The sequence below is a fragment of the Eumetopias jubatus genome, unplaced genomic scaffold (genome assembly GCF_037043125.1).
Source record: "Eumetopias jubatus isolate StellerSeaLion01/CBP00866 unplaced genomic scaffold, mEumJub1_p1.0 scaffold_11, whole genome shotgun sequence".
NCBI lineage: Eukaryota > Metazoa > Chordata > Mammalia > Carnivora > Otariidae > Eumetopias > Eumetopias jubatus.
The window spans coordinates 46,770,521-46,794,305 of NW_028274817.1; positions in this window are offsets into that span (position 1 = coordinate 46,770,521).

A 23,785-nucleotide genomic window follows, 5' to 3' on the forward strand; every position below is an offset into this window, starting at 1 on the left:
AATTCACATACAAAAATGCTTTCACATCTGTACAAGGAGACTTACACAAGGATGTTTATGGTTTTAAAAGACTGTAAACTACCTAATGGTCCATCTGTAGTGGAAAGATTAAATAAATTATTGTACCTTCTTGCTATGAAATACTACTGGTCAGCTGTAAACAAAATGGAACAGACTTATCTGTACTGACATATAGGGATCTCCAAGGCATATTTTAAGATGAAAGGAGTAGGTAGCATAAAAATGCATATAATATGATCCAATTTTTGTGAAAAAACACCCCAAATTCTATGCATATGTTTGTACATGCATAGGAAAAATTCTGGGAGGATATAAACAAAACTGTTAGCATTGAGGTTATCTCTGGGGGAGTGATATAGAATGGAGAGTGATGGTGAAGAGAGGCTTTCATTTTTACTTTATATACTTCTGTATGGTTAACATTTTGAAAATTTTTATTGAGACATAGTTTGTAGACATTTTATGATGAGAATGCATTCTATTTGTGTATTACCTGAGTAATTAGAAAACAAAAAGGATAAAGATAAAAGAATGGATTTGAAAGCTTTTCATATTCCTTCCCATTGGGAGATGAGAAAGTGCAGATGGAAGATTCAGGAAGTATAGGAAGTAAGAGTGAGGCAAGGTGAGATCATTCTAATTTTACCTTGGCACCATATGTTTTTTAAAAGCCAATGATACTTCAATTCAGTAGTTTGTTTAGGATCTTGTATTAGAGTTCAATCAGGAGGGCAGTTCTATAGTGTAAGAAATTTATGGTAAGAAATAGACCTCAAAAAAAGAAAAAGAATTAAACTGCTTACAGTTGTGGGAGGAACATATTGCCAGAGAGAAATAAAGGTCTGGAAAGAATAGTTCAAAAATCACCGTAAAGGCCACTAATCAGCTCCAGGGCAGGTGCAAAAGTTGAACTTGGAGGGAAATCTGAAAGGCAGGCATGTCAGGCTGTGAGAGTTGGGCTGTGAAGGGGGATGATGCAGAAGACTATGGAAAGGTTGTTGGCTTTGTTTGGTTATACTGTCTCTGTGAAGTTGCAGTGAAGCATCTGGTGGTGAGCCTTGGGTAGGGAAGAAAAACTGGAGATGGAACAGGAAAACGAGGGCAGATTGGAACCTACCTACACCTCTGTTTCTTACTGCTTCTAAACAAAGATGACATTTTTAGTGGAATGGCTGTTGCTTTACTTCTGCCTCTGAAATCTCTCACAATCTCACTTTTTGCAAACTCTAAGCAAACACTATCCAAGGAAAAGGATTTTGGGAAATATAGTTCCCAGTGTGCCCAAGTTGAGAAGAGGACAAACTAGCATAGATCTTATTCAATAATCACTAAAAGTTAATAAGGGCATTGCATTAAAATGAAAGAAGGACTGTGTTTTCATACTGAGGTTGGATCGGAAAGAAGTCTCTATTTTGTAGCCCTCTTTGAATTGGGCCATGCTGTAAACCCTTTTGGTTTTGCTTTGTGAATATATGGGCTGCAGAGTTGTTTCCAGAGGTCAGAGGTTAGCAGGAAGTGATCCATATTAATAATTCATTCATGTCATTCAGTCAGTGAATATTTATCAGAGTCCCTAATATGCGGTTGGTGCTGTGTTGGTGCTGGGGATATAGAGTGAGTAAAACTAGATATGGTCTGCCCCTGTATAGTTCCCATTCATGTGGCTGAATCACAAACATGTGGGTGTACAAGTACAAGATATAAAAATCGTAAATTTGGTAAATGTTATGAATGAGTGTATTATGATGGGGTATAGAGGAGATTTAAGTGGTCAAGGAAGATTTGAGCTACAATTGAAAGACAAGTAAGAGTTAAATAAGTGATAGACAATGCTGGTGGACATAGTGGGAAATAAAGTACAGAGTGTTTGTAATTTTCTATGCAAGAGTGAAGGCATAGATCGTCACTGAACAGAAGCTGAGAATGAGGAGAAACTGGGAGACTTTTTCTTTTTTCTTTTTTCTTTTTTTTAAGTAGGCTCCATGCCCAGCATGGAGCCCAATGTGGGGCTTAAACTAATGACCCTGAGATCAAGACCTGAGCTGAGATCAAGAATTGAGGCGCTTAACTGACTGAGCCACCTAGGCACCCCATTAGGAGAAAATGGAAAATTTTGATGGTCAATGACTGCAGTTATGTGGGAATTGGTACTCAATGAGTTTCTAGGCTACCCATTCACTTGGCAGATAGTTTGGTTGGATTTGCAACTGAGTTTTTTGGACCAGGAATAAACTGGAGTTTAGAGACTCCTACCTACACTTTCATGGGAACATAGAATATCTCCTTCTCCTGTAATTGGGGTTGAAATGTAGGTCAAACCCCAATCATTTCTACAATTTCAAGAAGACCAAGCAGTTTCAGTGGGTGTCATGTAGCTGCCTCCCTGGTGGAACACATTCAAAGTGTAGGCTAGCAAAGCTTCTTTTAAAATATTAACTTGAGGAGGTGTTAGGGTGCAAGTAGAGAAGGGTCCCCAGCTGCATCCGTAACTTGACGCACAAATCTGTGGGTCCTTGACTTTGTATGGGTGAGATGGGGTCATAGAAGCCATGGGCTCTAGGTAAGTCGCTATTAAACCCTCAGTCTCTGATGGGGAGTCTGGATGAAGTATAGACTGGGATCCATGGAACCAGGACAAGAGTGGAGTGGCCAAAACCAAAAATATGAACAGAACTAAAATTGTGCAGGAAAGTCAAGTTTCCAAAGTTAGGAGGAGGGGAGTAGTCTGGAGGGTCACCAAATGCCCATAGTCAGATATGGGGATCTGTGCACAGATTACAGGAACCTGGGACCTATGTGGTGACAGTATCAGAAATAGTGGCTAAGGATAGTAGTAGTGATGGTGGTGGGCATGTCTGTGACACTTGTCTAGAAAGACAGAAGTTGTCTTATAGCTGTTTTTTCTTCATTGATGGGAAGGTCAAGTGTTTATGGAATATCCAGTTAGAAATGTGTTTGCAACTCCATGTGTGTCTGCAAACTCTTTGCTAGTTGCTGGTGTATGAAGAGATAAAGAATTTGAACTAGACTGTAAATCAACTATTTTACTGTGCATACATTTATTTAGTTGAGCTGAATTTTTTTTATATAGAAAGACTTTCTCAAGGAAGGAAGTGGTATGTTTATATGTGTCCTTCTGGACAAGCTCCTTATCTTATAGCTGACTAGCATTTTTTAAAATTTAATTTGATTTTATTATGTTACATTAGTCATCATACAATACATCATTAGTTTTTTGATTTAGTGATCCATGATTCATTGTTTGCGTATAACACCCAGTGTTCCAGGCAGTACTTGCCCTCCTTAATACCCATCACTGGGCTAAGCAATCCCCCCACCCCCCTCCCCACTAAAACCCAGAGTCCATAGTCTCTCGTGGTTCGTCTATCCTTCTGATTTCCCCCCTTTCTTTTGCCCTTCCTTCTCCTAATCTCCTAAATGCTATTCCTTATGTTTCACAAATAAGTGAAACCATATAATAATTGACTTTCTCTGCTTGACATACTTCACTTAGCATAATCCCCAGTCCCATCCATGTTGATGTAAAAGTTGGGTATGCATCCTTTCTGATGGCTGAGTCATATTCCATTGTATATATGGACCACATCTTCTTTATCCATTCATCTGTTAAAGGGAATCTTGGCTCTTTCCACAGTTTGGCTATTGCAGACATTGCTGCTATGAACATTGGGGTGCATATGGTCCTTCTTTTCACTATGTCTGTGTCTTTGGGGTAAATACCCAGGAGTGCAATTGCTGGATCACAGGGTAACTCTATTTTTAATATTTTGAGACACCTCCACACTGTTCTCCAAAGTGACTGTACAAACTTGCATTCCCACCAACAGTGTAAGAGGGTTCCCCTTTCTCCACAACCTCTCCAACATTTGTTGTTTTTGCCTTGTCAACTTTTGCCATTTTAACTGGTGTAAGGTCGTATCTCAATGTGATTTTGATTTGAATTCCCCTGATGGCTAATGATGATGAACATTTTTTCATGTGTCTGTTAGCCATTTGTATGTCTTCTTTGGAGAAGTGTCTGTTCATGTTTTCTGCCCATTTTTTGACTTGATTACTTGTTTTTTGGGTGTTGAGTTTGAGAAGTTCTTTACAGAACTTGGAAATCAGTGTTTTGTCTGTAGTATCATTTGCAAATATCTTCTCCCATTCTGTGGGTTGCCTCTTTGTTTTGTTGACCTTTTCCTTTGCTGTGCAGAAGTTTTTATCTTGACGAAGTCCCAAAAGTTAGTTTTTGCTTTTGTCTCACTAGCTTTTGGAGATGTATCTTGAAAGAAGTTGCTGTGGGTGATGTCAAAGAGGTTACTGCCTATGTTCTCCTTTTGGATATTGATGGATTCCTGTCTCACATTGGGGCCTTTCATCCATTGTGAGTTTATCTTCGTGTATGGTGTTAGAGAATGGTCGAGTTTCATTCTTCTGCATGTGGCTGTCCAATTTCCCCAGCACCATTTATCGAAGAGACTTTTTTCCATTGCATATTTTTTCCTGCTTTGTCGAAGATTATTTGACCATAGAGTTGAGGGTCCGTATCTGGATTCTCTATTCTGTTCCATTGGTCTATATGTCTGTTTTTGTGCCAGTACCAGGCTGTCTTGGTGATCACTGCTTTGTAATATAGCTTAAAATTGGGCAACGTGATGCCCCCAACTTTGTTTTTCTTTTTCAACATTTCCTTGGTGATTCAGGGTCTTTTCAGATTCCATACAAATTTTAGGATTGTTTGTTCTAGCACTTAAGAAAAAGTCATTGGAATTTTGATCGGGATGACGTTGAAGGTATAGATTGCTCTGGGTAGCATAAACATTTTAACAATATTTATTCTTTCGATCCATGAGCATGGAATGTTTTTCCATCTTTTTGTGTCTTCTTCAATTTCTTTCATGAGTGTTCTATAGTTCCTAGAGTATAGATCCTGTACCTCTTTATTCCGAGGTATCTTATGGTTTTTGGTGCTATTGTAAATGGAATTCTTTCTCAAATTTCTTTTTCTACAGTTGCACTGTTAGTGTATAAGAAAGCAACTGATTTCTGTGTATTGATTTTGTTTCCTGCCACATTACTGAATTGCTGTATGAGATCTAGTAATTTGGGGGTGAAGTCTTTTGGGTTTTCCATATAAAGTATCATGTCATCTGTGAAGAGAGAGAGTTTGACTTCTTCTTTGCCAGTTTGAACACATTTTATTTCTTTTTGTTGTCTGATTGCTGTTGCTAGGACTTCTAGTACTATGTTGAACAATAGTGGCAAGAGTGGGCATCCTGGTCATTGTTCCTGATCTTAAGGGAAAGGCTCTCAGCTTTTCCCCATTGAGGATGATATTTGCTGTGGGTTTTTCATAGATGGATTTTATGAACATGAGGAATGTTCCCTCTATGCTTATACTCTGAAGAGTTTTAATCAGGAAAGGATGTTGTATTTTGTCAAATGCTTTTTCTTCATCAATTGAGAGGACCACGTGGTTCTTCCCCCTCCTCTTATTAATGTGTTCTATCACATTGATTGATTTGCGAATGTTGAACCACACTTGCATCCTGGGGATAAATCCCACTTGGTCATGGTGGATGATCCTTTTAATGTACTGTTGGATCCAATTAGCTAGGATTTTGTTGAGAATTTTGGAATCCATATTCACCAGGAATATTGGTCTGAAATTCCCCTTTTTCATGGGGTCTTTGCTTGGTTTGGGCGTTAAGGTAATGCTGGCCTCATAGAATGAGTATGGAAGCTTTCCTTCTTTTTTTTTTTTTTTTTTGAAACAGCTTCAGTAGAATAGGTATTATTTCTTATTTGAATGTTTGGTAGAATTCCCCAGGGTATCCATCAGGCCCTGGACTCTTGTTTTTTGGGAGGTTTTTGGTCACTGCTCCAATCTTGTTACTGGTTATTGGCCTATTCAGGTTGTCAATTTCTTCCTGTTTCAGTCTTGGCAGCTTATAGGTTTCCAGGAAGGCATCCATTTCTTCCAAGTTGCTTGATTTATTGGCATATAGTTGTTGATAATAATTTCTAATAATTGTTTCTATTTCTTTGGTGTTAGTCGTGATCTCTCCCCTTTCATTCATAATTTTATTAATTTGGATCCTTTCTCTTTTCTTTTGGATAAGTCTGGCCAGTGGTTTATCGATCTTATGAATTCTTTCAAAGAATCAGCTTCTAGTTTCATTGATCTGATCTACTGTGTTTCTGGTTTCTAAATCATTGATCTCTGCTCTAATCTTAATTATTTTCTCTTCTAATGAGTGGCTTAGGCATCATTTGTTGCTTTTTCTCTAATTCTTTAAGGTGTAAAATTGGTTGGTGAATTCAGGATTTTTCTATTTTTTTGATTGAGTCTTGGATGGCTATGTATTTCCCCCTTAGGATCTCCTTTGCAATATCCCATAGGTTTTGGACTGATGTGTTTTTGTTCTCATTGGTTTCCATGAATTGTTTAAGTTCTTCTTTGATTTCCTGGTTGACCCAAACATTCTTGAGCAGAGTGGTCTTTAGCTTCCAAGTGTTTGAATTTCTGCCAAATTTTTTCTTGTGATTGAGTTCCAGTTTTAAAGCATTTTGGTCTGAGAATATGCAGGGAATAATTTCAATATTTTGGTATCTGGTGAGACCTGATTTGTGACCCAGTATGTGGTCTATTCTGGAGAATGTTCCATGTGTGCTCGAGAAGAATGAGTATTCTGTTCTTTTAGGGTGGAATGTTCTATATATATCTATGAGGTACATCTGGTCTAGTGTGTCATTCAAAGCTCTTGTTTCTTTGTTGATTTTCTGCTTAGATGATCTGTCTATTGCTGAGAGTGGAGTATTGAGGTCTCCTCAATAGATAATTGAGGAGACCTCAATTGAGGAGACCTCAACAATACAATAATAACAATTAATGTATTGTTATCAATATGACTCTTTATTTTGGTTAACAGTTGGCTTGTGTAGATGGTTGCTCCCATGTTGGGGGCATAGGTATTTACATTTGTTAAGTCTTCTTATTGGATAGACCCTTTAAGAATGATATAGTGTCCTTCTGTGTCTCTAAATACAGTCTTTAGTTTAAAATCTAATTTGTCTGATATAAGAATTCTTACCCCAGCTTTCTTTTGAGGTCTGTTGGCATGGAAGATGGATCTCCATCCCTTCACTTTCAGTTTGGATGTATCTTTAGGTTCAAAATGAGTCTCTTGTAGACAGCATATGGATGGGTTCTGTCTTTTTATCCAATCTGCAACCCTGTGCAGTTCTATGGGAGCATTTAGGTCCTTCACATTGAGAGTGATTATTGAAAGATATTAATTTATTGTCATCATGTTGCTTGTGAAGAGGTTGTTTTTATAGATTGTCCCTGTAAATGTCTGTTGTATATCACTCTTGGGGTCTTTCTCCTTTTATAGAACCCCCCTTAATATTTCTTGCAGGGCTGGCTTAGTGGTCACATATTCTTTCAGTTTCTGCTGGTCTTGGAAGCTCTGCATCTCTCCATCCATTCTAAATGACAGCCTTGCCAGATAAAGGATTCTTAGCTGCATGTTTTTCTCATTTAGTACCCTGAATATGTCTTGCCAGCCCTTTCTGGCTTGCCAGGTCTTGGTGGATGTGTCTGATGTTATTCTGATGTTCCTCCCTTTCTTCCCCCTAACTGCCCTTAAGATGGTTTCCTTGGTTCCAAGATTTGCGAGTTTTACTATTACATGTCAGGGCATTGGCCTATTTTCCTTGATCTTGGGAGGGATCCTCTCTGCCTCTAGGACACGAATGTTTGTTTCATCCCCCAGATTAGGGAAGTTCTCAGCTATGATTTGCTCAAATATATCTTCTAGTCCTCTCTCTCTCTCCACCCCCTCAGGGATCCCAATAATTCTGACATTGGAACATTTCATGGTGTCACTTATTTCTCTGATTCTATTTTCATGGATTTTGAGTTGTTTTTCCCTAGCCTCTTCTTTTCCCTTCTTGTCTATTAATTGATCTTCTAGGTGAGTAATTCATTCTTCTGCCTCACTTACCCTAGCTGTTAGATTATCTAGATTAGATTGGATCTCATTGATAGCATTTTTAAGTTCTTCAAGTTCATCTTTCATTTCTGCCCTTAGAGACTCTATGTTGCCATTAATTGATTTCTCCATTCTAGCCATTGTCTTCACAATTGCTACCCTGAATTCAATCTCCGACGTCTTGGTTATATCTGTATCCATTTGTAAATCTGTGGCAGAATTCACAGTCTCTGAGTCTTTCCTATTTTGGGGGTTCCTCCTCCTACTCATTCTTTTAAGGGGTGGTTCAAGGAATGTATAGAGTCCAAATTATTGACCACAACCTGAGCAAGATGCACCTGTTTTCTAGGGACCTTAGGGTTGCTGGCCTCTTGTTCTCCCAGCCTGTCTTCAGGGGGAAGGGCCTGCTGTGCTGCTACTCAGGCAACCCTTTCTGGGCAGAGTTGCCCTGCCCCCTGTGGTGGGGGATGGGCTCAGTGAAAACCGGTTTTTTGGGAGCTTTTGTTTTCTGGTGGCTTTCCCCAGCGGCTTTCCGCATCTCTTCCGAGAGTCAGAGCAGAAGAGACCATTTCCAACCCTCTGCCTCAGAGCTGAGAGATCGCAGTATGTTCTTCAGTGAGCTCTCCAGGCCACACTATCTATTTCTGTCTGTGCCGCTATAAACTGCAGTGTCCTGGGTTGTGTGCCCCTCAGCAGTGCTCCCAGTCCTCGCCTCCAGGTTGGGGCATGTCTCTGTCCTTTGTGCTTCTAAAACCACCAGCCACCCCCAGTTTGCACGTGTGGCTGTGCCACTGGTTTCAGTCCGGGGGCTGCCCTAAAGTCCTTTCCTCACTGCTACCGGTCTGCGAGTCTGTGCCCGGTCCCCAGCGCGGGAGGCTATTGCTCACTGGTGGTGTAGGATCCTGACAGCTCCCTCCCCCTGCTGTTTATCTTGTGATATTTGCCCGTGGAATCATGGCTTCCCACTTCATACCTCAAAACCAACCACCTGCGATATTCTGTTTGTAGAGATCCAGTTCTATGTTCTTACATCTCAGGCTGATTTCATGGGTGTTCAGAGTGGTCTGGTAGATATCCAGCTCAATTCTGGGGATCAGTTGGAATAGGGTCCCCAACTCCTCTGCCCTCTTTTCCTCCCCAATCTGACTAGCATTTTGAATAGCTCTACAGATAACTCTGGGCTAGAGTAAAATCTAGGAGTCATCAATATATTTGCAGTATTTGAAAGTATGGAGTAGACAAGATTTCCCAGGAAGAATAGAAAAATGTGGATACAGCCATGAATAGGACCCAGAAGGATATCAACATTTTTTATAGTTCATTTATTGAGCATATACTGTGCTAAACACTCTACATGCATTATCTCATTCAATCTTTATGAAAGTCCTAGAAAGTAAGGTAAGTATGATTATTCCTATTTAATATAGGAGCAAACCAAGGCTTATGGTTACTAATACTCTGTACTCAAGCAATTCTGTGACACCAGCTGGGTTTCCTACCATTCAGGTCAATTCTGACCTTATCTACCTGGATATAGCATCAGATCTCACCTTAAGAGCTCAGTCCCACAACACTCTGCCCCCTTGCCACATTCAGATGCCAATTGAAAGTCCAGGTTGTCACCTGTGCTTCTGACCCTCTGACTGTAGATTGGAGACTCCAATGGCCCCTCCTTGGGCTTGATTAATTTGCTAGGGCTGCTCACAGAACACAGAGAAACATTTTACTTACTAGATTACTACCACTTTATTATAAAAGTGTATAACCCAGGAATAGCCAGATAGAAGAGATGTATAGGGTAAGGTATTGGGAAAGGGCATGGAGCTTCCATATTTTCTCCAAGTCCACCACTCTTCCAGTACCCCCATGTGTCCATCAACCCAAAAGCTCTTTGAACCTGTCCTTTTGTTTTTTTATGGAGGTTTGATTACATAGGCATGATTGATTAAATCATTGGCCATTGGTGATTGAGTCAACCTCCATCCCCACCTCTCCCCAGAGATCAGAGGGGTGGGACTGAAAGTTCCAATTCTCTAATCACATGGTTGGTTCTCCTGGCAACCATCCCCTTTCCTTAGGTGTGGTCCAAAAGTCACCTTGTTAGTGTAGCAAATGACACCTTTATTGGTCTTATCACTTAGGAAATTCCAAGGGTTTTAGGAGCTCTGTGTTAGAAACAGAAAAAATACCAAATCTGTATATCTTATTTTAAATCACGATATCGCAGCTACAAAGCCAGGAAGTGGCAGGACTGGGAATCTAACCCAAGATCTCTCATTCCAGAACCTACACTCTTAATTGCTAAGATCTACCAGGGAGCTGGCTGGAAGGAGAGACCTCCCAGAGCCTTTTACTAGTAGCAGTTTATGAGAGGGAAGGTGCTTGGGGACAGAATCAGATGGAGGTCCAAAATGGTTCACTGGATCAAGGTCTGAAAACAACAAAAAATGAGTTGAAATGGGCTCATGGGAGTTAGTGTCTGGGCACACACCAGTTCCTAATACCAGAAGTGGGCTTTTTAGTTTCTTTGATGAGGTGGATTTATTGCACAAATTCTCTTGATTTGCTTTTATGGGTATTATGCAACTGAATAAAGGACACCTCATTTAGAATGGAGTTGGTAGGCCAGAAGGGAAAACTCTCATGTTCTACTGAGACAGGGAAACTAAAGGGACCCCATGAAATACTGCTTTTTTGCTCCTTTTCCTCCTTTTCCTGTTTCTGCTGCTAGTACCTACACACACGCCTTACACACACCTTATAGAACAGATAATATATGTCCTCCTTGTAAAAGTGAAGGACTTAATGATCTCTTTGGAGTCTTCCAGCACAATAGATAACAACTAAGTAGTCACCAGGTGGGGTCATCATGAACATTTTCCAAGATCACTGACTCAGCAAGATCCCTGGCCCAAGGGCATAAGTGATTTATGGAGAACATCTAAACACATCTTTGTTCCTGGATTACTGAGAAGAAATGTGCACTGACCATCATCTTCAATAAAAACCCCAGGCCCCAAGCAAAGAAGGAGACTCACTCTTCTTTCCTAAGCCTCCCAGATGTTCTGTCCGTATCTACACTCTCTATGTCTTCAATTGCAATTCCTCTGCTATTCCTGAATAAACCCATTTTGCTGGTAAAATAGCTGGCTGATTTACTTTTAAGCTTGGCATTACGATGAATGGTGCCTGGCAGAGTGCCCTGGCTTAAAGGGCCAGAAGTGGAACAGATGGTTATTGGATGCTGGAAATATTTTGATCATGTCAGACTGGCTTTGTTGGAATGTTGTGAGATCATCCACTTGTGGCAGGGCTGGGAAGAGAGCTTCTAAGACCTGAGAAGTGCTAAGAACCTGAACTAGGAGAGAACTGAGCTTTCTCCAACTTCAGAGTATATTGTAATCTTTGTTCTGTAAATTGCCTGAGAAAGATTTTGGGCCCTATAAAATAGGAATAAGTGGGCAATCTCATCAGGAGTTTGGGCTTCTGAAAGAGAATAAGTTGCAGCTTTCTGCTATCTCAGCAAGCAAGAAGGAATGAGATGAGGAAAAAGCTGTCACAGAAACCACGTGCCTTCCTGTGAGCCCAGAACAATAGGCAGCAAACCTGACTTTCTCCAAAGAGGAGAAACTGCCTTAATTTGCAATTAGTGACTGGTTCAGACAAAGTGAATAAAACTCATCTCTACTTTATTTACTTCAAACATGTAAAACTACATGATGTTATATTATAGATGGATTCATTTTCTCTCACCACTCTTCACCTGCTGTACCCCAATAGATACTTTATGGTGGCAGATCTCGTTCATTGTTATAGCACTATGCCTAGAACAGTGCCTAGCACATTGTAGGTCTTCAGTAAGTATTGTTGAATGAATGAAGAAACAGATAACTGGATCTTAGAGGAGGAAGGACAGGGGCCCACAACCATAGAGACAATTATAAAGTACAAAGAATAGTTAGAAACACAGACTGGCACTAAACTATTTTGCTTCAAATCTCATCTCTGCCACTTATTAACTATGTGATCTTGGGCAAGTTGTTTAACTTGTGCCTTAAATTCGTAATCTAGAAATGGAGGAAATTAGTATCTATTTCATAGGGTTTTTGATAGGATTGAATGAGCTAGTAGGTGTAAAACACTTAGAATAGTGTGTTTGACACATAACAAAAACAATATAAATGTTTGCTATAATAACTATTATTATTTTGAACAGGTTCGTGCAGGAAAATACTGAGTACATGGAAGGAGACAGGTTAACATTCTCCAAGTAGTTGCTATATTCCAGAAGCTCTGTTCTATGAATTACTTGCACTACTTCTTCACTATAACCTTGGGAGATAGGTGGCATTATTATTATCATGTTAAAGATGAGGACACTGCATCCCAAGTCATGCAAAGCTGAAACCTCATACTGTGTCCAAACTCTTCCCATATTAGAGTACTAACTACAGGCTCCAGATCATAAGAAAGGGCTGTATCTGTTTTTATTTATAATTTTATTCTCAACTGCTAACAAATAGTGGGTACTCAAAAGTGGTTCATGGATCTGAATGAAAGATAAATAAATAAATGCTTTTAAGAGCAGCAGAAAGGGAAATTCTAACTAAAAGCTGGGGAAGAACCTAGGAAAGCTTTGGAGGCTGCCAGTCTGAAGTAGGACAAGAGTAGACCAGAGTGGGCAATCTGAGCCTGCCCCCACTGTAATAAGGACAGCTCTTGGCTGTTACAGTGCCCATAGGAAGCCACTTTAGGTTCCTGGTCTGTGGCTATAGATTACAAATATTTTTTTAAATTAAAAAGAAAAATATAAGTATATGAAATACATTCTCATTTAAAAAATACACACAATAAGAGTCAGGGGAAATGGCAGAGTAGGAGGTTCCTACACTCACCTTATCCCATAGATATGATACAACTATATATAACAGTCATATCAGTGTAAATAACCCAGAAAACAACCCAATGACTGGCAGAACAAACTCCACAACTAAAGGTAGGTAAGAGGCCACATAGAAGAATGTAGGAAGGGTGGAGATGCAGTTTGGGAGCAAAACAGACTGTACCTAACTGAGGTCAGGAGGGAGCTGGGGGCGTGGTGAGGGGCAAGAAAGAGACTATCACATGGGCAGTCTGCTCAGGGAAGACAAATCCCCATAACATTTGGCTTTGAAAGCAAGAGGGGCCAAATTTTGTGTCTTTACAAGCAATGGCAATTAAAACCTGGAATTTAAAAAATCAGCAGGCTCTGCTCTGGGAGAGCCAAAAGGGTGTTAGGAAGCTGAGTCTTCCCCCTTAAAAAGACAGCATGACAAACAGTGGAGATGCAGCATAGAAGCAGCAGTTTGAAAAATGCCTAGGTCACACTGGAGGGAGAGTTATTTGCTCATCTTGGAGCAGGGCCCAGAGATGCAGGGATCATAGGGAGATGCCACCAGGAACAAAGGAGCTGGCAGGTGCCAGTTCCTTCCCAGATACCCCAGCATAAACATATGGCCACCTGTGGGAACAGGGAAAATTCCAACACTTGCTACCTAACTTGTTTGCACCAAGCTCTGCCCCACACATTTTGGTGGATCCACCCTTTCTAGTCATGCTTGCCTCAGTCTCAGTACTGCAAGTCCCCTCCTCCAGAAGACTGGGGCATACCCTGCCAACACCTTGTCTCCCAACCCAAAGCCTCAATTCTGGCAATGGGGGTGGCAGGTCTCATTTTGCAAGCAGACCAGGGCAAACTTTATTAAAATGCACCCCACCTGGCCAGGGACAAAACCCTGTCCACAAGAGGCAAAGAGAGCCTCTCCAGGCAACTGGACTGAAGGAAAAAGTGACCAGGACACAACAGTGGGACACATGCAACACATATATGAGACAATCCCTGAAGCACCAGGTCCAGGAGAATAGGGGACACTGCACTGTCGAGCACTACATGGCCTTTTCTTCATAAGGCCATTACTTTCAAGAGCAGGAGAGGTAGCTGACTTTCCTAATACACAGAAACAGACACAGAAAGTTAGGCAAAATGAGAAGACTGAGAAATATGTCCCAAATGAAAAAAAAAGGACAAAATCACAGCAAGAGACCTAAGTAAAACAGAGATATAAGTAATATGTCTGATAGAAAATTTAAAGCAATGATCATAAAGATACTCACTGGACTAGATAAAAAAGTGGAAGACAATAGTGAGACCCTTACCACAGAGAATAAAAAGAACCAATTAGACATGAAGAACACAGTATTTGAAAGTAAAAATACACTAGAAGGAATAAATAGAAAGCTAGAAGGAGCAGACGGCCAAATCAATTACCTGAAGGACAGAATAATGGAAAGTAATCAAGCTTAGTCAGTGAGAGGAAAAAAAAATATGCAAAATGAGAAGAAACTTAGGGAACTCAGTGACTCCATCAAGTGTAATAACATTCACATCATAGGGATCCCTGAAGAAGAAGAAGAGAGAAAAGGGGGCAGAAAATTTATTGAAGAAATAATAGCTGAAAACTTTCCTGATCTTGGGAAGGAAACAATATCCAGATCCAGGAGGCACAGAGCTCCCCTAACAAAATCAACCCAAGGAGGTCCACACCAAGACACATAGTAATTAAAATGTCAAAAAGTAGAGATAAAGAAAAAATTTTAAAAGCAGCAAGAGAAAAGAAGACAGTTACATACAAGGGAAATCCCATATGGTTGTCAGGGGATTTTTCAGCAGAAACTTTGCAGGCCAAAAGGGATTGGCATGATATATTCAAAACTTTGAAAGGTAAAAATCTGCAGCCAAGAGTACTCTATCCAGCAAGGCTATCATTCAGAATAGAAGGAGAGATAAAAAGTTTCTCAGATTAAAAAACAAAAAACAAAAAAAACAAAACCGAAAGGAGTTCATGACCACTAAATCATCCCTACAAGAAATACAGAGGATTCTTTGAGTGGAAAGGAAAGACCATAACTGGAGAGTATGAAAAGTAAGAGATACAAAAGCAGTAAAAATAAGTATTTCTATAAAAATCAGTCAAGGGATTCACAAAATAAAAGGATCTAAAATTTGGAACCATTTACCTAAAACTTGTGTGGGAGAGAGAGGAGCAAAGAATGGGTTCAAACTTAAGTGACCATCAACTTAATATAGACTGCTATATGCAGAAGATGTTATGTACAAAACTAATGGTAACCAAAAATCAAAAACCAATAATAGATGCAAAGAATAAAGAGAATGGAATCCAGGTGTATCACTGAAGAAAGCCAACAAACCATAAAAGAGAGCAAGAGAAGAAAGGATTACAGAAATACTTACAAAAGCAACCACAAAACAAGTAACAAAATATCAATAAATTCATATCTGTCAATAATCACTTTGAATGTAAATGGACTAATTGCTCCAGTCAAAAGACATACAGTGACAGAGTGGATGAAAAAACAAGATTCATCTATATGCTGGCTACAAGAGACTCATTTTAGACCTAAAGACACCTGCAGATTGAAAGTGGGAAGATAGAGACATTTATCATGTAAATGGATGTCAAAGAAAGCTGGCGTAGCAATACTTATATTGGTCAAAATAGTCTTTAAAGCAAAGACTGAAATAAGAGATAAAAAAAGACACTATATAATAATAATAATAATAATAATAATAATAATATTTAAGGGGACAATCCAGTAAGAAGTTATAACAATTGTAAATATTTATGCACCCAAAATGGGAGCACCCAAATACATAAAAAGTTAATAGCAAACATAAAGGTACTAATCAATAATAATATAATATAGCAGGGGACTTTATCACACCATTAGGTCAATGGGCAGATCATCCAAACAGAAAATCAACAAGAAACAGAGGTTTTGAATGACACACTGGACTAGATGGATTTAACAGATATATTCAGAACATTCCATCCTAAAACAATAGAATACACATTCTCTTCAAATGCATATGGAACATTCTCCAGAATAGATGACATATTAGGCCACAAAATAAGTCTCAACTAATTCAAAGAGAACAAAGTCATAGAGTGCATCTTTTCTGACTACAGTGCTATTAAACTAGAAATCAGTCACAAGAAAACATCTGGAAAGACCACAAATACATGGAGGCTAAATAAAATGCTATTGAACAATGAATGAGTCAACCAAAAAAATTAAAAAAAATAAAAAAACACATGGAAACAAATGAAAATGAAAACACAACAGTCCAAAACCTTTACGATGCAGCAAAAGTGGTTCTAAGAGGGAAAGTTATAGCAATACAAACTTACTTCAAGAACGAAGAAAAATCTCAAATGGACAACCTAAACTTACACCTAAACGAACTAGAAAAAGAAGGACAAACAAAACCCAAAACCAGCAGAATGGAGGAAATATAGAATAGAGCAAAAATACATGATATAGAAACTAAAAAATGATAGAACAGATCAATGAAACAAGGAGCTGTTTCTTTGAAAAGATACAACAAAATTGATAAACCTCTAACAAGATTCACTTAAAAAAAGAGGAGTTAAATAAACAAAATCATTAATGAGAGAGGAGAAATAACAACCAATACCACAGAAATAAAAAGGATTCTAAGAGAATATTATGAAAAATTATATGCCAACAAATTGAATAACCTAGAAGAAATGGATAAATTCCTAGAAAAATATAAATTACCAGAACTGAAGCAGGAAGAAATAGAAAATTTGAACAGAGTGATTACCAGCATTGAAATGAAATCAGTAATCAAAACACTCTCAACAAAGAAAAATCAAGGAACAGAAGGCCACAGGTGAATTCTACTGAACATTTAAAGTAGAGTTAGTACCTATTCTTCTCAAACTATTCCAAAAAATAGAAAAGGAAAAAAACTTCCAAATTCATTCTAGGAGACCAGTATCACCTTGATACCAAAACCAGATAAAGACACCACAAAAAGAACTACACGCCAATATCTCTGATGAACATAAATACAAAAATCTGCAACAAAATACTAGCAAACTGAATTCAATAATATATTAAAAAATCATTCACCAAAATGAAGTTGGATTTATTTCTGGATTGCAAGGATGGTACAATATTTGCAAGTCAATCAATGTGATAAGGCGGGGAGCCCGCTTCTCCTTCTCCCTCTGCCAATGGAAGCAAGAATATGAAATGGGAAAAAGATAGTCTCTTTAACAAATGGTTTTGGGAAAACTGGACAGCTGCATGAAAAGAATGAAATTGGACCACTTTCTTATACCACACACAAAAATAAACTCAAAATGGATTGAAGACCTAAATGTGAGACCTGGAACTATAAAAATCCTTGAAGAGAACACAGGAAATAATTTTTCTGACATTGGCCATAGCTAGATTTTTTCTAGATATGTCTCCTGAGACAAGGGAAATAAAAGCAAAAATAAACTACTGGGACTATATCAAAATAAAACCTTCTGCACAGTGAAGGATACAATTAAGAAAACCAGAAGGCAACCAATGGAATGAGAGAAGATATTTGCAAATTACATATCTGATAAAGGGTTAGTATTCACAATGTATAAACAACTGATACAACTCAACACCCAAAAAACAAATAATCCAAGTAAAAAATGGGCAGAAGACATGAACAGACTTTTCTCCAAGGAAGACATCCAGATGACCAACAGACACATGAAAAGATGCTCAACATCACTTATCACCAGGGAAGCACAAATCAGAACTACAATGAGATATCACCTCATGCCTGTCAGAATGGCTAAAATAAAAAACACAAGAAATGACAAGTTGTTGGTGAGGATGTGGAGAAAAAAGAACCCTCTTGCACTGTTGGTGGGAATGAAAACTGGTGTAGCCACTGTGGAAAACAGAATGGAGGTGCCTCAAACATTTAAAAATAGAATTACCCTAGGATCCAGTAATTGCACTACTGGGTATTTATCCAAAAAATACAAAAACACTAATTATAGGGTTACATGTAGCCCTATGTTTATTGCACTATTATTTACAATATTCAAATTATGGAAACAGCCCAAGCGTCCACCAATAGATGAATGGATAAAGAAGTGGTGTATATATACAATGGAATATTCTTTAGCCATCAAAAAGAATGAAATCTTCGTCAAAAACTAATGATGTAATATATGGTGATTAACATAACAATAAAAATTAAGAAAAAATAAAGAATGAAATCTTGCCATCTGTAACAACATGGATGAAGCCAGGGAGTGTAATGTTAAGTGAAGTAAGTCATTCAGAGAAAGACAAATACCATATGATTTCACTCATACGTGGAATTTAAGAAACAAAGCAAATGAACAAGGGAAAAAAAGAGAGATACAAACCAAGAAACAGACTCTTAACTACAGAGAACAATCTGATGGTTATCAGAGAGGGGGTGGGGGGGATGGGTGAAATAGGTGATGAGGATTAAACAGTACACTTATCATGATGAGCACTGAGTAATGTATAGAATTTTTGAATCACTATATTGTACACCTGAAACTAATATAACATTGCATGTCAAGTATACTAGATGTAAAATTAAAAATTTAATAAAAAAACTCACACAGTAAAGACAAAGCAAAAATTCTCTTTGACCTTCCTTCAAACATCAGTTTGATGTGCATCCTCTTAGAAATTTTTCTATGACTTTGACTACATATGTGGAAATATATGTTTGGTTTTGTGGGTTTTTTCCACATAAGTAATATCCTACTGTATGCATTGCTGTATAGCTTGCTTCTTTTTTATTCAACAATTCGTTAACATTGTTTTTCTGTGTTAGCATAGAGAGCTCTATCTCATTTTAAATGGTTGCTCAGTATTCTATGCTGTTTGGATAAACCATAGTTGATACAAATGCTTCTCTTTTTCTTTCCTTCGTTCCCTTTCTTTTTTTCTTTTTCTCTCTTTCTCTCTCTTTCTTGCTTTCTTCCTTTGTTACTTCTTTTCTTCCTTTCTCTCCCTATCTCCCTCATTTCTCTCCCCCTTTCTTGTCTCCCTCCTTTGCTCTTCCTCACCCTTTTCTTTCTTCATTACAAGCAGTTCTATACTGAACATCCTTGCAAATTCCCATTTCTGCTCATGTGCAAGACTTTCTGTGAATAGAGATTTGAAAGTGGAGTTGTTTGGCTGAAGAATATTTTCATTTCAAATTTAGTAGATAACTGCCAAGTTACATAATTAGATACAAGATACAAGAAATTAGTGCTCTCTGAACTCATTGGTCTCTCTACTCTTGAATTGTATTTGCCTCTTTCTGTATTGTTTTTCCTTAGCTTCTCTCTGAGGTCACTTTTCAAAATTTTACCCTATCTCAGCAAAGGTAGGAAGAAAAATTGCTCTGGTTACACTAATCTCCAGGAAATTGGAGGTGTAGAAGGTGGTCCCGTGACTGTATGATAACAATGCAGTCCTGACTGCCTGGGCTCTGCTTGGGAGAGGGTTCCTGAGACCTAACAATGGGATTTATTTGGGGAGAGTCAGGATGTGTGCAGTATTTGTCCTTTCCAGCTTAGAATGTACCTACGTACACTCTTCTTTTCTTTGGGGGTCTTGGAGAACCTTCACCATGGGTAATCCTTTATCATCCACACCCCTAATCAAGAAAAAGGGAAACCACACATTTTATAGAGAATTGAGACATTCTGAAGAACCAGTGTCATCTACAGCCCTAAAACCTGCCCACGAGCTTTCTTCAAAATTTCTCCACAGATTTCTATTTATTCCTTCTTTTGCTTCAAATTATACTTGTATTTTCTAGAACTTTGGCAGTCAAAATGATAGTAATAATAAATAAGTAATACATATTTTCTAATTCATTGGTGGTGTTTTTCTGTTAGAAATTTAACCAGTCTTACAGCAATTTTTATTTTTAGTATTTTTATTCACATATGCCTGACTACATTAGCATACTTACCATTCATATACTCCTTAGTGTTTGCAAAGCACTTCCACATCCAACATTTCATTTACTATTTGCAGCAACCATAACTGTCCTTCATTTTATAAAAAATGAGGCTCAGGGAAGGTAAGTTACTGGCCTAAGGTCACACAGCCTGTAAGTAACAGAGCCATGTTTAAACTCAGATCTACCTAGATCTGTTTTCCTTGGCCATTATATTACAATATATGGTCCTCTTTCATGAGTTAGATTTTTTTTTGGCCTGGGAATATAAATGCAATTTTGGTTATCTCATTTTGATCCTCTAAAGATGAGGAAACTGAGGCTTGCATCTTGAATTTCCTAAGCCTGATAAAAAATTTCTGGTGAATAAGAGAAACAAATGGAAGGTGAAGAGTGTCTGGTAGCTTGGTACCTGGATTTTGAAGGGAGACTCTTCAGATGTGACTGGGAAGACTGAGTACTGTCTAGTAGTACATTCTGGCACTCACCATTGCTGTCAGCATACGAACAGTGCTGTTGGGCAATGCTGTAGCTGTCATTTGTTGAGGCTGGCTCCGTAGGTGTCACTGCCTGGCTCTCTTGCTCAGAAGGCTTCCCTCTTATGGTGGCACACTTGGTGGGGCTACTGCCTGTATATTTTCTTTGCCACAGAATAATGTCAAACTGAGGCTAAACTCTAGAGTGTCCCTAAAGTCTTCTCCAGCTTTATAATATGTATAAGTAGTATTTACTGAGTTCTTGCTGCATTCTAGGTACACTAGTAAAATTTTTATGTGTATTAATTCATGTAATCTTCACAATAGCCCTATGAGGTGAGGATTATTATTATCAAATCCATTTTATAGATGAAGAAACTGACTCTCAGAGATGTGAAGTAATGCTGAAATTCACAAAACTAGTGTGTGGCAATTGGGACAAAATTCCAAGTCCATCTGATTTTAAGGCTTATGCTCCTAACAGCCCTTATAAGCTTCTTAAAAAGCTTCTCCCCCCCCATTTAAATAACTCCTAAAAGGACATCCAAACTATGACCCAAAAGCTAAAATGGAATAGTAAGAGTGACTCTTTGGCATGAAACCTATTTTTTTGACAATGTACAAATGGCTTACCAGTATGGATTATAATATTAACTTTGGATTCTCCAAAATTTGTGTCCAAATCTCTGTTCTGCCTCTTCTCTCTCCCTTGGTTCCCTTATCTGTAAAATTAAGATAATAATAGTAGCTACCTTGTTAGTGTGGTTTTGAAATATAAATGAGTTAATACATGTAAAGCATTTAGAACTGTCCCTGGCCCATAGACAGAGCTATGTGACAAAGCTTTGTTATGAAGATATAAGAGAAATCTAGATATTTTGTTGTTTCCTTAGGTGAAGATGAGTCTTATTTAGGTCAAAGGGAACAGTGGAAATGACAAAACTTTCTGTCTACTAGAAAAAGAACTGTTATTCACTTGTGCCTATTGAGGCAACATGGGATGTATTTGCAGCTATGCCTTGTCAGTTATGGCCTGGGGCAGATTTATGGACCAATTATGTTTGTCCTCAGGCACTCTGTACATCATACTCTCTTCTTCGTCCCATGCCTCATCCACACCTGTGCCTGTGAGGGAACCAAATATCCCTTACTTTCACTGAGGAGTCTGACTAGAAAACTTCCTCCATGAAGTTGCTTACATTTGAACTGAACCCTAGATGTTCAGTTTAAACTCATGGTGGTATTTCAGGCATTAATCCCTGGGCACAAAATGATTATTTGAACTCAAGGCCTCCAGGTACCTTTCAAACCATAGCAAATAGTAAGCTGATTCCTTCTTTACTTCAAGCTTGTACACGGTTCAGTGTGGACATTTTGTATGAGGCCCCCAAGGGCCCTTTCCTCTTGAATAGTGCAAAAGAGATTTTTCCCCTTGCTCATAGATGTGGTTCAGGGAAGTCAGGGTTTGGAAACACAGCCTAATCCATATTATCAGACTGTCAAGAGAATGGGATTACATTTGGCTTCGTAATTGTTTTATTAACTTTTTAGTGAAAATTTTCCATTCATTGTAATTAGACCTAGTGATTAGAATCTCTAGAGTTCACCCTTTAAGTACCAGCAAGTGTTAAAGCATCTAGGATTGTGAAGAAAGCTGCAGTTTGAGTTGTTGGTGGAAAGGGAAGGTTTAGGCAGGCCCTCAGCCTCTAGGGCTGTTGATTTAGAACAGACATTAGGTGCCCGGAGAGACTTGGGAGAAAAGGTGTTTATAGGGGCCATTAATGAATCCATAGGGGAGACTGAATTATTTCTCTAATAATGTGGTCCATTTATTTTTAAGATCATTTGTGGGCTCCTTATATCTTCTACTTTGTGGTGGAAAGAAAGGAAAAGGAATATTTCTGTCCTTTCTCCTCTTTGGATTTTGGAAAATTTTTCCCTGATGAAACCATAAAGGCTCCAAAGTACAGTAGTACTATAGGTATGGAAATGGCCTTTAAAGACAAATACTTAATATTATTAATATATAAGGAGCTCTTAGAGACTCGTAAGAAAAATATGAACATCACAATAGACAAAAAGACAAAGGAAATGGATAGTATACACACACACATGCATACATGCAAAGACAGAAAACAATGAAATAAAAATGGCCAATAGTCGTAATTTGAAGAACAATGAACTCACATACTCTATAATGATACCTAACACATTGACAACAATTAAAAAAATTAAAAACAAATTGTCATAGCCAGCATTGGCCAGTTTAAGGGAGAAAGAGTTCTAGAGGAGTTATAAATTGGTCTGACCTTTTGAAGGGCAACTTGAGAATACATAAAAAAAGCTTTAATATGTGCATATCTTTCATTGTTAGGTATTTATCTTAAGGAAATAATTAAGAATGTGCAAAAAGATTTAGCCACAAAAACAGTTGCAGAAGCAAAAATTGGAAGCAACTAAATATCTAAAAATTGGAAACTGGTTAAATAAATTATGGCATAGGCATAGAATAGAAAATTATGTAGCTCTTTCAAATCATGTTTTTGAAATGAGAAAATGCTCATGATGTCATAATATTAAAATAAGAAAGTAAGATACAAAGCTGTGGATACAGAGTGTGATCCCAATTTCATAAACAAAAGTATATTAAAAGACAAGAATAAAATACACTTAAATGTGAACAATGATTATCTCTGGGTGGTGGGATGACAGATAATCTTTACTTTCATCTTTTTAGGCTTTTATGTCTTTTCCAAATTTCAAACAGTGAGAATGTGCTACTTTTATAATTAGAAAAAACAAGAAAAACACAGAAACAGTATTTAAAAAAAGACATTTAAGCTTGTCTCTGAAAGCTAATCTTTGATTTAATTTTTTCTCTTCAAATTTAAACATAGTCATTTCCTTTAGGAAATGAGGAAAAACATTTTAACTGTCTGGTGGGAGAAATTATATAAAGGCAAATTTTTTCTGGGGTATGTGGGGAATATCCCAAGATCAAAGTATTCCATACATTCTAGACTGACCCTTCTTTGAAAGGATTTATGTTACTTTTTAAAACTGCTTTATTGAGAAATAATTCACATGCCATAAAATTTACCCGTTTAAAGTGTAAAACTCAATATTTTCTTAGGATATTGGCAGGATTGTATAGCCATCACCATCTAAATCCCAAACATTTTTATCACCCTAAAAAGAAAACTTATACCTATTAGCAGTCACTCTCCATTCCTTCTTTCCCCCACCAACTGGCAACCACTAATCTACTTTCAGTCTCTACAAATTTGCCTAATGTGGATATTTTGTGTAAATGGAATCACACAATTTGTGGGTTTTCATGAGCTCTCATTTAGTATAATGTTTTCAAGTTTCATCCATGTTTTAGCATGCATCTGTATTTCATTGCTTTTATGGCTGAATACTATGTAATCTTA